This window comes from Schistocerca cancellata, chromosome 2 (assembly GCF_023864275.1).
Source record: "Schistocerca cancellata isolate TAMUIC-IGC-003103 chromosome 2, iqSchCanc2.1, whole genome shotgun sequence".
Classification (NCBI taxonomy): Eukaryota; Metazoa; Arthropoda; class Insecta; order Orthoptera; family Acrididae; genus Schistocerca; species Schistocerca cancellata.
This window is the reverse complement of record NC_064627.1, coordinates 331,890,554-331,904,903: the sequence shown is the minus strand read 5'-3', so window position 1 is coordinate 331,904,903 and position 14,350 is coordinate 331,890,554.

The following is a 14,350-nucleotide window of genomic DNA, read 5'->3' as shown; positions in this document are numbered from 1 at the left end:
GACTGAAGCGCCTAGAACCGCACGGCCACACCGGCCGGCTGTTGTACAGGGTGCCGGCCGAGATGGTCATCAGTTAGAAGGTCAGCTTCGATATGAAGAATGGACAAGGTGTTCAGTCTTTCCTCAGGACAAGGTAAAACGCAGGTATGATTTCACCTTATTAAGAGCCGAAAAAAGGCGTTCTGCTGAACAATTTGCAAGTACCGTACATACAAACATTCTAAGACCACGTTAGCATTCGGAAACATGGACTGTAACAGCTACTTCCGCAGAAATTTACTGATTTCGACCGGTACATTACTAATCTCACAAAATTTCAAAAGTGCTGCGGAATGTATATATTCACTTTGGAAGGAAGGTTCTAAATCAGTCTCATATGACGCTTGGAGTTTTGCTGTGCTTTCAGAAATAACGTCTGGTGAACTATTCTTGAGTTCACTGTAAACTATGAAGGAGTCTAACAGCGTTTTATAGATTTCCTTCATCCTCACCAGTTAGTACAAGTTGTCGAGTATTGGTAAAAATGTTTCGACTCTAAATTTCTCCCTGACATTCAGAAGAGCTGCCTCAGTGCGCACTTCCTCATCAACATGAAGTTAACGTTTCCTCGATTTTATATTTACACCATTAAATCTCCTTCCAAATTGTCATCAGATTTAGTAAAGTGGAAGCCTCATTTCCCACAAGTGGTTTCTCACAGGTGTTACTGGCAAAATGAGAGAGGCACTGATAACGCTCTCCCAATTTTCATTTAGATTTACCCATGCTTCCTCTCTTGTTGACCAATGTGTCTTTGATAAACTTTTAATTGTCTTGCTTCATCGTTTCATGAAAGAAAGAAGTTGACTCCAGGGTTTCGTAAACCCAGAAAAAAATTAAAAATGTTTTGCACTAAAATGAAAAATGAACATGTTTGCTGACAACAGCTTGCAGCACTAGTGCCGACTAAATTCAAAGAATGTGCTGCACAAGGCACATAATGCACTTCCGGATTTCGTTCTTTAATGTGTGCCTCGAAACCAGTGTAGGCTCCTGACAAATTGCTTGATTTGTCGTATGACTGACCTCTACAGTCAGTAATATGGATGGAAGCTGTAGACAGGACTTTCAGTTGGCCTAAGTTAGGTTTTCAAACGCGTGTCCTGGATCTGGTAAAAACAGAAGGAAACGTTCAACGTGCTCACCATTCTCATTCACATATCTTAATACGAAAGATAATTGATCAATAAATGGAATGTCCACAGTAGAAATTACTGTCATAGAGAAATATTTGCCGTGTTTGATATCATTTATGATACTGCTTTTTATTCGTTCAGAAAGCATTATTTCATCACAGATTGTTGAAGAAGTAGAACCGGCAACATTTTTTGTCAAAACATTTGTCTACTCTGTTAACCTTTTTTAGAACCTTACCTTCTCGAGCTCGCTTTTCCTGTGCTAGTCTCCGAAACGCCGTCCCACTTCATTTTGCACGTTTGTTTTTGTCACTCTTATTCACGTTAACGACACTTACAAAATCGCCAACCAACACCAACACAAAAGAAAACAAGTTTGTAAATAAAAGCATCCAGTTCAAAATTGCACCACCCAGGACATGAGCACAAAGCTTTTTACCTTAAATATGACAGTCAACCAACACCAACACTAAAGAAAATAAGTTTGTAAATAAAAAGTATGCTGTTCAGTATCATACCACACAACAAGCGACCACATAGATTTTAACTTTAAACACAATAGAGATCAACTGTCTAGTTTCGATTCCTTCACTGAAATGCGCTATGAAATAAAATTGTTAAGTACAGAACGACAACGCAGAATAATTTAATTTTATTGTCGCCTCTTTCTCTGTGCTCAATGAAAAGAATTTAAGTCGACAACATTCTCGGAATAATGAAGTTTCAAAACTCGCATTGTCGATTGTCAACCTGGTAGCTTACCTTAGAATATTATTGAACAATTTCATGAAAACAATTCAGGCGGAAACTGAGTGTTTGAATTTCCATTCAGCCTCCAAGTAAATTAATAATATTTCAGAACTTGTTTTGTCGATTGTCGTTCTTACAGCTTCTTCACACAACAAAGTTATTTCACAATATTAATAATTTTTGTCATTTGTAAGTGTAGTTATTTTAAAACGTAAGATATTTAAAAAATACCGTGTAAAATATGCCGCCCTCTAAAGCTACCACTCCACATCCGTGCTTAGTAGACCTATATGTGAATCCACCTCTGATCATACTGGTGACAATTATTGAGTTATATAAAAAAAACTAAATTATTTACAAACTACGGCGTGCACACACTTTATTCAACAAGTAAACGTCACCTTAGATATTAGAATTTAGGTTATGACATGTTAAATATGCCTGCCATCATTGGTAATGATGTGGCGCAGACAAATAGCGAATTTCTGCATGACTCGCTGAAGTGTCGGAACATCGATGCTGTCGATGACCTCCTGAATGGCTGTTTTCGGTTGAGCAATGGCTCTGGAGCTATTGCTGTACACCTTGTCTTTAATATAACACCACAAAAAGAAGTCGGATGTTTTCAGGTCCAGTGAATATGGTGGCCAACTGAGGCCCATGCCAGTGGCCTCCAGGCACCCCAGAGCCAGAACGTGGTCCCCAAAGTGCTCCTCCAGGACATCAAATACTCTCCTGATTTGATGGGGTCGAGCTCCATCTTGCATGAACCACATCTTGTCAAAATCAGAGTCACTTTGGATAATGGGGATGAAATCATCTTCCAAAATCTTCACATACCATTTGGTAGTCACCATGCCTTGTAGGAATATCGCACCAATTAATCTGTGACTGGACATTGCACATCAGACAGTCAATCGTTGAGTGTGAAGAGACTTCTTGATCGCGAAATGCGGATTCTCAGTCCCCAAATTGCGCCAATTTAGCTTATTGACAAACCCATCCAAACAAAAAGTGGTCGACAACAACAAGCAGCGTGCGCATACTAATTCCCATCATGCCCTGCAGCCAACCATGCAACTGTTTGCCAATGACGCTATGGAGTACAGGACGGTGTCGTTATTGAGTGATTGTGGGGGCATACAAGATGACTTAGACTGAACAGAAGCTTGCTCTAAATGTAGAGAATTATAATTTAATGCAGATGAGTAGAAAAAACAATCCCATAATATCTGATTACAGCATTAGTAGGGTGCTACTTGACATAGTCACATCGATTAAATAGCTTGGTGTAAGTTGCAAAGCGTTATGAAATGGAATGAGCACATCAGATTGGTAGTTGGAAACAGAATGCTTCACTTCAATGCTGGAAAAGTGTAGCTCTTCTATAAAGGAGATGGTATATAGCAGCCAGTGCGACCTACACTTTGAGTCCTGCTAGAGTGTTGGGGATCACTACCAGGTAGGTTAAAGGAAGACATCGAAGGAATTCAGAGGTGTGCTGCTACATTTGTTATTAGCAGTTTTGATCAGCACGTAATTATTATGAAAATGCTGTCTGAACTCAAATGGGCATCCCTGAACAGAAGACAGGGCCTTTCTGTGAGGCACAGTTGCGGAAATTTAGAGAACCAGGATCTGAGGCCAGCTGCTAATCAAGTCTACTGCCGCCAACGTACATTTTGCTTAACAACCACAAGGATAAGATGAAAGAAATTAGGGCTTATGCACAAACATTTTTCTTTTGCTCTATTTCTGAGTGTAACAGGAAGGGAAATGACTAGTAGTGGTACCCTCCACTATGTCCTATAGTGGCTTGTGGAGTGTGTATGTATACATGAACGTAGATAATATGCACACAGTGAATAAGATTCTTGGTCAGAGGTTATTAATCAATGGTACCCAGTATGACATATCCGGACTGACCAGATTACCTGCCGCCATGATACACCCTGAATGTAATCTACACATTGATATATATCCAACCGTACTCCTTGAGATTTAACACACAGGAAATCTAATCTTCATAAATAACCCGACCCCTATTACCTCCCTTGACTGAATGTTAGCCACACAACATAGCCCCCTTGTCAAAGGGACACCTTTGAGAGCATGTAAAAAAGTACTCCAATGAGCACCACAAGTGACTAATAGGTACAGGATCCTCTACCTCAGGTGCCTGTATAATTTTCACTTTAATAGGAATCATTTACTACAAGTTCAAGTGGAAAGCAGGCCAAACCCCATCCGTGCCAACCTCCAAATCTACGGGTTCAAAATAGTTACAATTATACCAAACGGAAGCAGTTTGAAGAGTGTCAAAGCGAACAATGAACAAATATTTATTTTTAGAGCTACTGGTGTCAGGCAGATGGCACAAATTTTGCAGAGGAATGGAGGTAGAAAGGAGGAGGATAAGTAAGAGTAAACAAACTAGGATCTATATTTCAGCAAAATTCCAGGGCGAATTTTCTTCGTGAAAGGGAACAATTGTAAAGAGGTAAAGCTATAAATGAGAGAAACAGCAGTGCAGCGCCAAGCTGGAATCAAGCCAAGCCAGAGTGAGGTGCTGGCCAGTAGACAGCATGGTCAGAGGCTTTGCAGCTGCCTTTGTGTCGACAGACAACATGTGACGACGAAGGGCCGAGCGTTCAGGGAAATATTTCAACCCAAATACTACAACTAAGTCGTCGCCACTGGGCCAGAATATTTGACGTGACCCACTAACGCCAATGTTGCTGTGAAATCAGCATAGAGAAGGAATATTCACATCCAACTGAACCAGCTCGTTCTCATCGAACTACTGGGCAGTTATGTGCTTCTCCACGCCTTGCCAATGACGCAGACCCTTCTTCCAGTACTGGCACAAGAGCTGCTGCCTGCCATCTAAGCATCTGGATGCCCGGGGCAACCTTGCACTTGGCCACCATCATGAGATCACAGCGTGAGGATCCTGCCATCGCTGCCTTCACTGGGGTAGAAACAGACGATCACTATGTTACAGACCCTGGAGCATGATGCACCCTGACGATCATGCAGCTGCTGCCACCATACCTGTTTACTATGGCTGAGAGGCACTGGAAACAGCAACAACAGCAGCAGCAGTAGAATGCATAGTCAACAGTCGAAGCCAGTCGCCCTGAGGAAACGCCACCATATTTACCACACCGTGAACTAATGAATGTAAATAAGCGTCAATAAAGAAGTCATTGCAATCGTCATTGGTTCTTATTCAGCTGCACAACATCGTTTCTCAGGAGAGAATCCTTGCACACACTAAAGCCATCCCAGACACACGGTCAGAATTGCCTCCAGAAGTGTGTTCTTCACTATTACCCCATTATAGAAAAAAAAAACAGGATGAAATTCATGATATTGTATATATAATTCACTGTTAGTCAACAAGGTGTGTAAGGCAAGATCAAAGTGACAGAAGAAACCTGCTCACATATGTACTATTTACAGTGGAGGTAAATGACATATGTAAAGTATTCATCACTGAAATATATAAGACAAGATGAAAATAATGCTAAAACATGATTCTAGCAAGATTTGTTCATTTATTTGTTTTAGTCACATATACTCTTAGGCACAAATGGTCTGCATTTAGTTGATCTAGTGTTTCTGTAGATATTCTGATGGATTTGTAGGTACATGCCATGGTCATGTAACATTTGAGTTTATGTTTGAATCGTGATAAAACTTTTATCCTTTTTTAATCATGTGTGAGCCTATTGTAAAAGATACATCTTGTTTCCACAGGGTATCTGTTAATCTCAGTCTTTTTTTTTGTCATATGATAATCATTCCTCTTCCTAGAATTATATGTGTGCAGATCTATATTCATGAACACAATGCAATGTTCCTTCAAATACATAATCGCTTCATATATATGTAGTTGTGTAAATGCTAAAATTTGAGATTTCTAAATTCTTCTCTGTAAGATTCTCATGGCGCTAACTTCGCAGTACATCTTACATATTTCTTTTAGAGCGTAATCACTCTTTTTATATAATTGTTGACAGCACTGCCTGAAATCAATACACAATACGATAAGTATACATATATGAAACCATTTACTCTGTAAGTCTTCTTTCTCTTTGGGAATATGTTTGATCTAAGTCTTGGACATACATTATCTACACTGAAGCGCCAAAGAAACTGGTATAGGCACACATATTCAAATACAGAAGTATGTAAACAAGGCAGAATATGACACTGTGGTCAGCAACATCTATATAAGAGAAGTGTCTGGCGCATTTGTTAGATCGCTTACTTCTGCTACAGTGGCAGGTTATAAAGATTTAAATGAGTTTTAACACAGTGTTGGCACACGAGGGTTGGGACACAGCATCTCCGAGGTAGTGATGGAGTGGGGATTTTCCCATACGACCATTTCATGACTGTACCATGAATATCACAAATCCGGAAAAACATCAAATCTCTGACATTACTGTGACTCGAAAAAGATCCTGCAAGAATGGGACCAACGCCGACTGAAGAGAATCGTTCCACATGACAGACGTGCAACCATTCCACAAATTGATGCAGATTTCAATGCTGGACCATCAAACAAGTGTCAGCATGCGAACCATTCAATGAAACACCATCGATACAGGCTTCCGGAGCTGAAGGCCCACTTATGTACCCTTGTTGACTGCACAACATAACGCTTTATGCCTCGCCTGAGCCCATCAATACCAACATTGGATTGTTGATGGCTGGGACCATGTTGCCTGGTCAGACGCATCTCATTTAAAATTGTATCGAGCAGATGGATGTGTACAGGTATGGAGACAACCTCTTGAATCCATGGACCCTGCATGTCAGCAGGAGACTGTTCAAGCTGGTGGTGGCTCTACAATGGTGTGGGGTGTGTGCAGTTGGAGTGATATGAAACCCCTGATATACCTAGATACGACTCTGACAGGTGTCATGTACGTAAGCATCCTATCTGATCACCTGCATCCATTCATGTTCATTATGCATTATGATGGATTTGAGCAGTTCCAGCAGGACAATTCGACACTCTCCACCCCAAACATACTCTTATGGGTTTGTGGACAGCCCTGTAGGATTCATGGTGTCAGTTCCCTCCAGCACTACTTCAGACATCATTCGAACCATGCCATGTTGTGCTGCGGCACTTCTGTGTGCTCGTGTGGGCTCTACACAATATTAGGCAAGTGTACCAATTTCTTTGGCTCTTAACTGTATGTGAGTTTTCCAAGACAAGCACTTACTTAATACTACACCTAAGAACATATAACTGTTTGTCCCATGTAGTCTGTGTTCCCAACTTTAAGGCTGGTGATTTCAGTGAGAATGTTTATGTTGGCATGGACCTACATGAACAATGTTTTCATTCCATTTATGAACATATTTTTGCTACTTAACTACTACTCCTTTTATTAAGTTTCATAGGGTCAAATTGAGGAGCAAATCTCCAAGATCATGGAACGTGTCAATACATGATATTACAACGTAAAAGTAATAACAGATAAAAATAAATGTTTATGAACCTGAAAAAAGTCAGTCCATAAGTTTAAGTAAACACAATCAATAATACAATAAGAATCAGCTTAATTTTTCAAGGAACTCCTCGACAGAACAGAAGCACTGACCCATGAGGAAACTCTTCAGTTTCGATTTGAAAGCGCGTGGATTACTGCTAAGATATTTGAATTCGGGTGGTAGCTTATTGAAAATGGATGCACCAGTATACTGCACACCTTTTTGGGCAAGAGTTAAGGAAGTCCGATCCAAATGGAGGTTTCATTTCTGCTGAATATTAACCGAGTGAAAGCTGCTTATTCTTGGGAATAAGCTGTTATTGTTAATAAGAAATGACAGTAAAGAATATATATATTGAGAGGCCAATGTCAAAATACCCATTGTCAATACATCTACATGTATACTCAGCAAATCACATTTAAGCGCCAGGTAGGGGCATCATCGCTCCACATTCACAATTCTCTATTGTTAAAATCTCGTATAGCGTGCAGAAAGAATGAACACCTATATCTTTCCATACAAGCTCTGATTTCACTTGTTTTACCATGGTGATCGTTTCTCCCTATGTAGGTCGATGTCAACAAAACATTTTCGCATATGGAGGAGAAAGTTGGTGATTGAAATTTCGTGAGAAGATTCCACAGCAACGAAAAACGCCTTTATTTTAGTGCTGTCCACTCCAAATCCTGTGTCATATCAGTACTAGGTTCCATTTTCTATATTCAGGAGCAGTCTTTTCTCCAGGTCATTCTCAATGCTACCAGTAGTTATAAGAAATGTATCATCATTATAGATGATATTTGCTCCTTTTGGTGTACTCATATTATATATGTAAAAAATGGAAAGCAATGGGCCCACCACTGACACCATATTTAACTTGCCTGAAATTGAGAGCACATATTTATAATTTTCATTTCCATTGTATTTTTTTCCACAAACTATTTTCCCTTTTTTTTTTTACAAAGGATTGTATAGTGTAAGCACATTTTAAAATGATATAAAAGGTTTTATTAAAGTAGACAGTGAAGCTAGTTTAGAGACAAACTAAATGAGCAATACTGATCATGAAACAGCTTATAAACAGAGATTAATGCTCGCATATTTTGAAATAATTTAATATCTATGAGTGTGCGTGTGTGTGTGTGTGTGTGTGTGTGTGTGTGTGTGTGTGTGTGTGTGTGTGTGTGTGTTTCTCTGTGTCTTCATCATCATCATTTAAGACTGATTATGCCTTTCAGCGTTCAGGAGCATAGCCCCCTTATAAAATTCCTTCATGATCCCCTATTCAGTGCTAACATTGGTGCCTCCCCTGATGTTAAACCTATTACTTCAAAATCATTCTTCACCGAATCCAGGTACCTTCTCCTTGGTCTGCTCTGACTCCTCCTACCCTCTACTGCTGAACCCATGAGTCTCTTGGGTAACCTTGCTTCTCCCATGCGTGTAACATGACCCCACCATCTAAGCCTGTTCGCCCTGACTGCTACATCTATAGAGTTCATTCCCAGTTTTTCTTTGATTTCCTCATTGTGGACACCCTCTTGCCATTGTTCCCATCTACTAGTACCTGCAATCATCCTAGCTACTTTCATATCCGTAACCTCAACCTTGTTGATAAGGTAACCTGAATCCACCCAGCTTTCACTCCCATACAACAAAGTTGGTCGAAAGATTGAACGGTGCACAGATAACTTAGTCTTGGTAGTGACTTCCTTCTTGCAGAAGAGAGTAGATCGTAGCTGAGCGCTCACTGCATTAGCTTTGCTACACCTAGCTTCCAGTTCTTTCACTATGTTGCCATCCTGTGAGAATATGCATCCTAAGTACTTGAAACCGTCCACCTGTTCTAATTTTGTTCCTCCTATTTGGCACTCAATCCGTTTATATTTCTTTCCTACTGACATTAGTTGCGTTTTGGAGATGCTAATCTTCATACCATAGTCCTTACATTTCTGATCTATTTCTGAAATATTACTTTGCAAACTTTCAATCGAATCTGCCATCACAACTAAGTCGTCCGCATATGCAAGACTGCTTATTTTGTGTTCACATATCTTAATCTCACCCAGCCAGTCTATTGTTTTCAACATATGATCCATAAATAATATGAACAACAGTGGAGACAGGTTGCAGCCTTGTCTTACCCCTGAAACTACTCTGAACCATGAACTCAATTTACCGTCAACTCTAACTGCTGCCTGACTCTCCATGTAAAGACCTTTAATTGCTTGCAAAAGTTTGCCTCCTATTCCATAATCTCGTAGAACAGACAATAACTTCCTCCTAGGAACCTGGTCATATGCTTTTTCTAGATCTATAAAGCATAGATACAATTCCCTGTTCCACTCATAACACTTCTCCATTATTTGCCGTAAGCTAAAGATCGGGTCCTGACAACCTCTAAGAGGCCTAAACCCACACTGATTTTCATCCAATTGGTCCTCAACTAATACTCGCACTTTCCTTTCAACAATACCTGAGAAGATTTTACCCACAACGCTGATTAAAGAGATACCTCTGTAGTTGTTACAATCTTTTCTGTTTCCATGTTTAAAGATTGGTGTGATTAGTGCTTTTGTCCAGTCTAAAAAAATGGTTCAAATGGCTCTGAGCACTATGGGACTCAACATCTTAGGTCATAAGTCCCCTAGAACTTAGAACTACTTAAACCTAACTAACCTAAGGACATCACACACACCCATGCCCGAGGCAGGATTCGAACCTGCGACCGTAGCAGTCCCGCGGTTCCGGACTGCAGCGCCAGAACCGCTAGACCACCGCGGCCGGCCTTGTCCAGTCTGATGGAACCTGTCCCGACTCCCAGGCCCTTTCAATTATCCTGTGTAGCCATTTAAGACCTGACATTCCACTGTATTTGATGAGTTCCGACTTAATTTCATCCACCCCAGCTGCTTTATTGCACTGCAATCTATTGACCATTTTCTCCACTTCCTCAAATGTGATCCTATTTCCATCACCATTCCTATCCCATTCTACCTCGAAATCTGAAACATTACTGATCGTATTTTCACCTACATTAGCAACTCTTCAAAATATTCCCTCCATCTGCCCAAGGCATCCACAGGATTCACCAGCAGTTTTCCTGACCTGTCCAAAATACTTGTCATTTCCTTCTTACCTCCCTTTCAAAGACTGCTAATTACACTCCAGAATGGTTTTCCAGCAGCTTGACCCATAGTCTCCAACCTGTTTCCAAAGTCTTCCCAAGATTTCTTCTTGGATGCTGCAATTATCTGTTTGGCTTTGTTTCTTTCTTCAACATAACTCTCTCTGTCTATCTGGGTTCTGGTATGTAGCCATTTTTGATACGCCTTCCTATTCCTTTTACAGGCTGCCTTGACTGTGTCATTCCACCAAGCTGTTTGCTTCATCCTACTTTTACACACTACTGTTCCAAGACATTCTTTAGCCACTTCTAGTACTGTGTCCCTCTCCCTTGTCCATTCCTTTTCCAATGACTGTAATTGAGTACATTCAACTAACTTGTCATTTCCTGACCTGAGATCGCTGTTATGTACTTGTGCCTGATTTCCTTATCCTGAAGTTTCTCCACTCTTACCCTCCTACATATGGACCTGACCTGCACTTTCGGCCTCACAATCCTAATTTCACTGCAGATTAAATAATGATCAGTGTCATCAAAGAATCCCCTGAATACACGTGTGTCCCTCACAGCCTTCCTGAATTCCTGATCTATTATTATATAGTCGATGACAGATCTGGTACCCTTGCCTTCCTAAGTATATTGGTGATTGTTCTTATGTTTAAAAAAGGAGTTTGTGATTACTAAGCCCATACTGGCACAGAAATCCAAGAGTTGTTTCCCATTCCTGTTGGCTTCGATATCCTCTCCAAATTTACCCATAACCTTTTCATACCCTTCAGTTCGATTTCCAATCCTGGCGTTAAAATCACCCATGAGCAGAACACTGTCCTTGTCCTTTACTCTATCAACTACATCACTGAGTGCCTCATAAAAACTACCCATCTTATCTTGATCTGTCCCTTCACAATGCGAATATACTGACACAATCCTAATTTTCTTGCTAGACACTGTCAAATCTATCCACATCAGTCGTTCGTTTACATACCTTATTGCAACTACGCTGGGTTCCATTTCTTTCCTGATGTAAAGCCCTACACCCCATTGTGCTATTCCTGCTTTGACTCCTGACAGGTAGACCTTGTATTCTCCCACTTCCTCTTCTTTCTCACCCCTTACCCGAATGTCACTAACAGCTAAGACGTCCAGCCCCTTCTTACTTGCAGCCTCTGCCAGCTCAACCTACTTCCCAGAGTAGCCCCCATTGATATTAATAGCTCCTCATCTCATTACCATTTGTTTGCCAAGTTGTATCTTAGGAGTACCTGGTTTGTCAGTTAGAGGTGGGACTCCGTCACCTCCAAAGGTCCGAGGCATTTGGCTCTGATTGTTGCCAGCATCATATTTAAAGTATCAGGGAAGCAGGTTGCTAGCCTTACTTGCCGCGAGTCCCATTCGGTATTACCCCTAACGGTTGAGGGACTAACAGGTGGATTTGGTAGTCTTTGCCGTATGAGCACAAAGGTGGCCACGACTCAGAATAAGTCCGAGATGCCCAGCCTTATTCCAAATTGACTGGTAACCCGACTGTCGGGACCACTTACTTGGCCACTCATACGTTGCCAGAGGTTAATGAACTAGGACATGACTACAGGAACCCACACAGTTTGTGTGTGTCTGTATCCTAAAAATTGTACAGGGAATTTTCAGCATTAAATAGCCAAACTGCAGTATTTTCCATCAAGAAATAGATAACATGATCCTATACAGGAAAAGTGCGAAATTTTAACCGAAATTAATTTTCAGTGCATCACCTGAAAAAAAAAGAAATCAGGAAAAGCAGACAGATTAAAAAATATAATAATCTATTTAAGAGAATCTTATGTGTTGAGGAATATGTAAGCTCTTCGCATTTACAAAAGTCCACAATTTTGTTGATGAGTTCATGTATTATTTTCACTATCTCATGTAAGGAATTACTTCCCTTTTGATTCTCTGCATAAATCATTTCAGTGCACAAAAGTTCCTAACAAGATATCACAGTGAGCCTGGTGAAGAAAAATTTGACTGAATGAATGAAGTTGAGTGTGTAAATTGGGGCATGGGACATTTACAATTTAAGACATATATGATAATTCAGACGTAAATTTCTTTCCGAGTGATGTTATCTACAGTATTTGTGGCATAGACCTATCGTATAAATCTTTAGAAAGTCCCATGTCCACAGTATTATTAAATGTTAGCAAAGGATGAATAAATATTGTTATTAGTATTTTACTATGTACTGGGGTGTTATTATTAGAATTCGTATCTGCAGTTTTTGAAGGATTTTCTGTACAAATACCTAAATGAGTCAATTTATAATGTATATTATTCCCTTTTCAGCAAGAAAAAGTTTCTTTGACAGTTGGTCATACAAGTTAACAACAAAGAATAGAGTTACAGAGCTCTAATAGCATCCAAATCTATTGTTGGAATTGTACATGATCAGTATAATGATGAATATATCATGTCATAACCTGGCTTAGCAATACAAACATCTAGGAACCTAACTATAGACTTTAGTAATTTCAGTAGTGACCATGCAATGCACTTTATTACTTTGACTGTAATTTTTTGTGCTTTTATGTTTCTTATTTATTTCCTGTTTGCCTTCTGCATTTTCTGATGCGTCTGATTATTACCCCCAGTGGTTTTCTGAGTAGCTACTGGTGGAAGCAAGGGGTTTTCTGGACCATGTTAGGCTTGATAAAAGTTTTGCAGTATTTTATTGATTTATTACAGTTTCTGTCGATCTTGTATAAACTTGTTTTTCGTACATTAGCCTGTTCAAGTGATAGAGTACCAAATAGTTGTGTTAGTAGATTACATTCTTGTATCTGATATTATTTTAAATTTTACCACTTGGTTTTTATTTTTATTCACGGTATCAAATGGATAATTTGGGACAGTGAAATTTTTTTTTTTAAGTTTTCAGTATATGGCACAAATTTTACTGCTCTTTAAGGTGAGATAATCAAAAGTATACTATAAACAAATATATATAAATGTTGAAAAGTTCAAAAAGAAACAAAGGAATATTGTTATTGTATTTATTAAGCGCTGTAAATTTTAAATATTTTCCACACATAAAACTAAAAAAATATATTTTTATAATGAACTCACTTCACTCTGCGATTTTGGACCTCTTCAATCAATGACCTTTGTAACAATTGGAAGTTGAGATAACTGATTTTCTTGTAACTGATAACTGCTTCAGGTGGAGGGCCATCTAAACTTTGTTGCAGCTCAGATAATTGTCACACATCATTCCTTGGTCGGTTAGAGAATGTGATCTTTTTATTTTCATACACCACAGCACACATAAAATTAGCTTATGTCTTCTTTAAAAACGAATGATCATTGTTACTAATTTTTTTCAACTTCTTTCTTTGCTACCTAGATACCGTATTGTTTTGCAATTATTCTAACATCTGTCAAATCAAGGGAAAACCTGACTCACTTGGAGTTACCAAGTTTTTCAATATAATATCTTCCTCATTAAAATTGAGAGAATTTTGGTTATCAGCTTCCTTGGGTAGAAAATCTGCTGATGGTGATACCAGTCTCTGAATACTTATTAATGGCTTTTCTTACAAACAAAATGTTTGCCTTAATATCAGCCACAGCTTTTTCAAGATTCTTCCTTGTATATTATAGATAAGATTTACCATCGACTCTCTTAATAAACTCTACAGGCCTCTTGAAACAACAAAAGTTATTTTCTTGTAGGTACTTACAATAGTATTTTCTTGAAAATTTAATATTAAACCAACTATATCGAAAAGTAATTATAGATAGTACTATC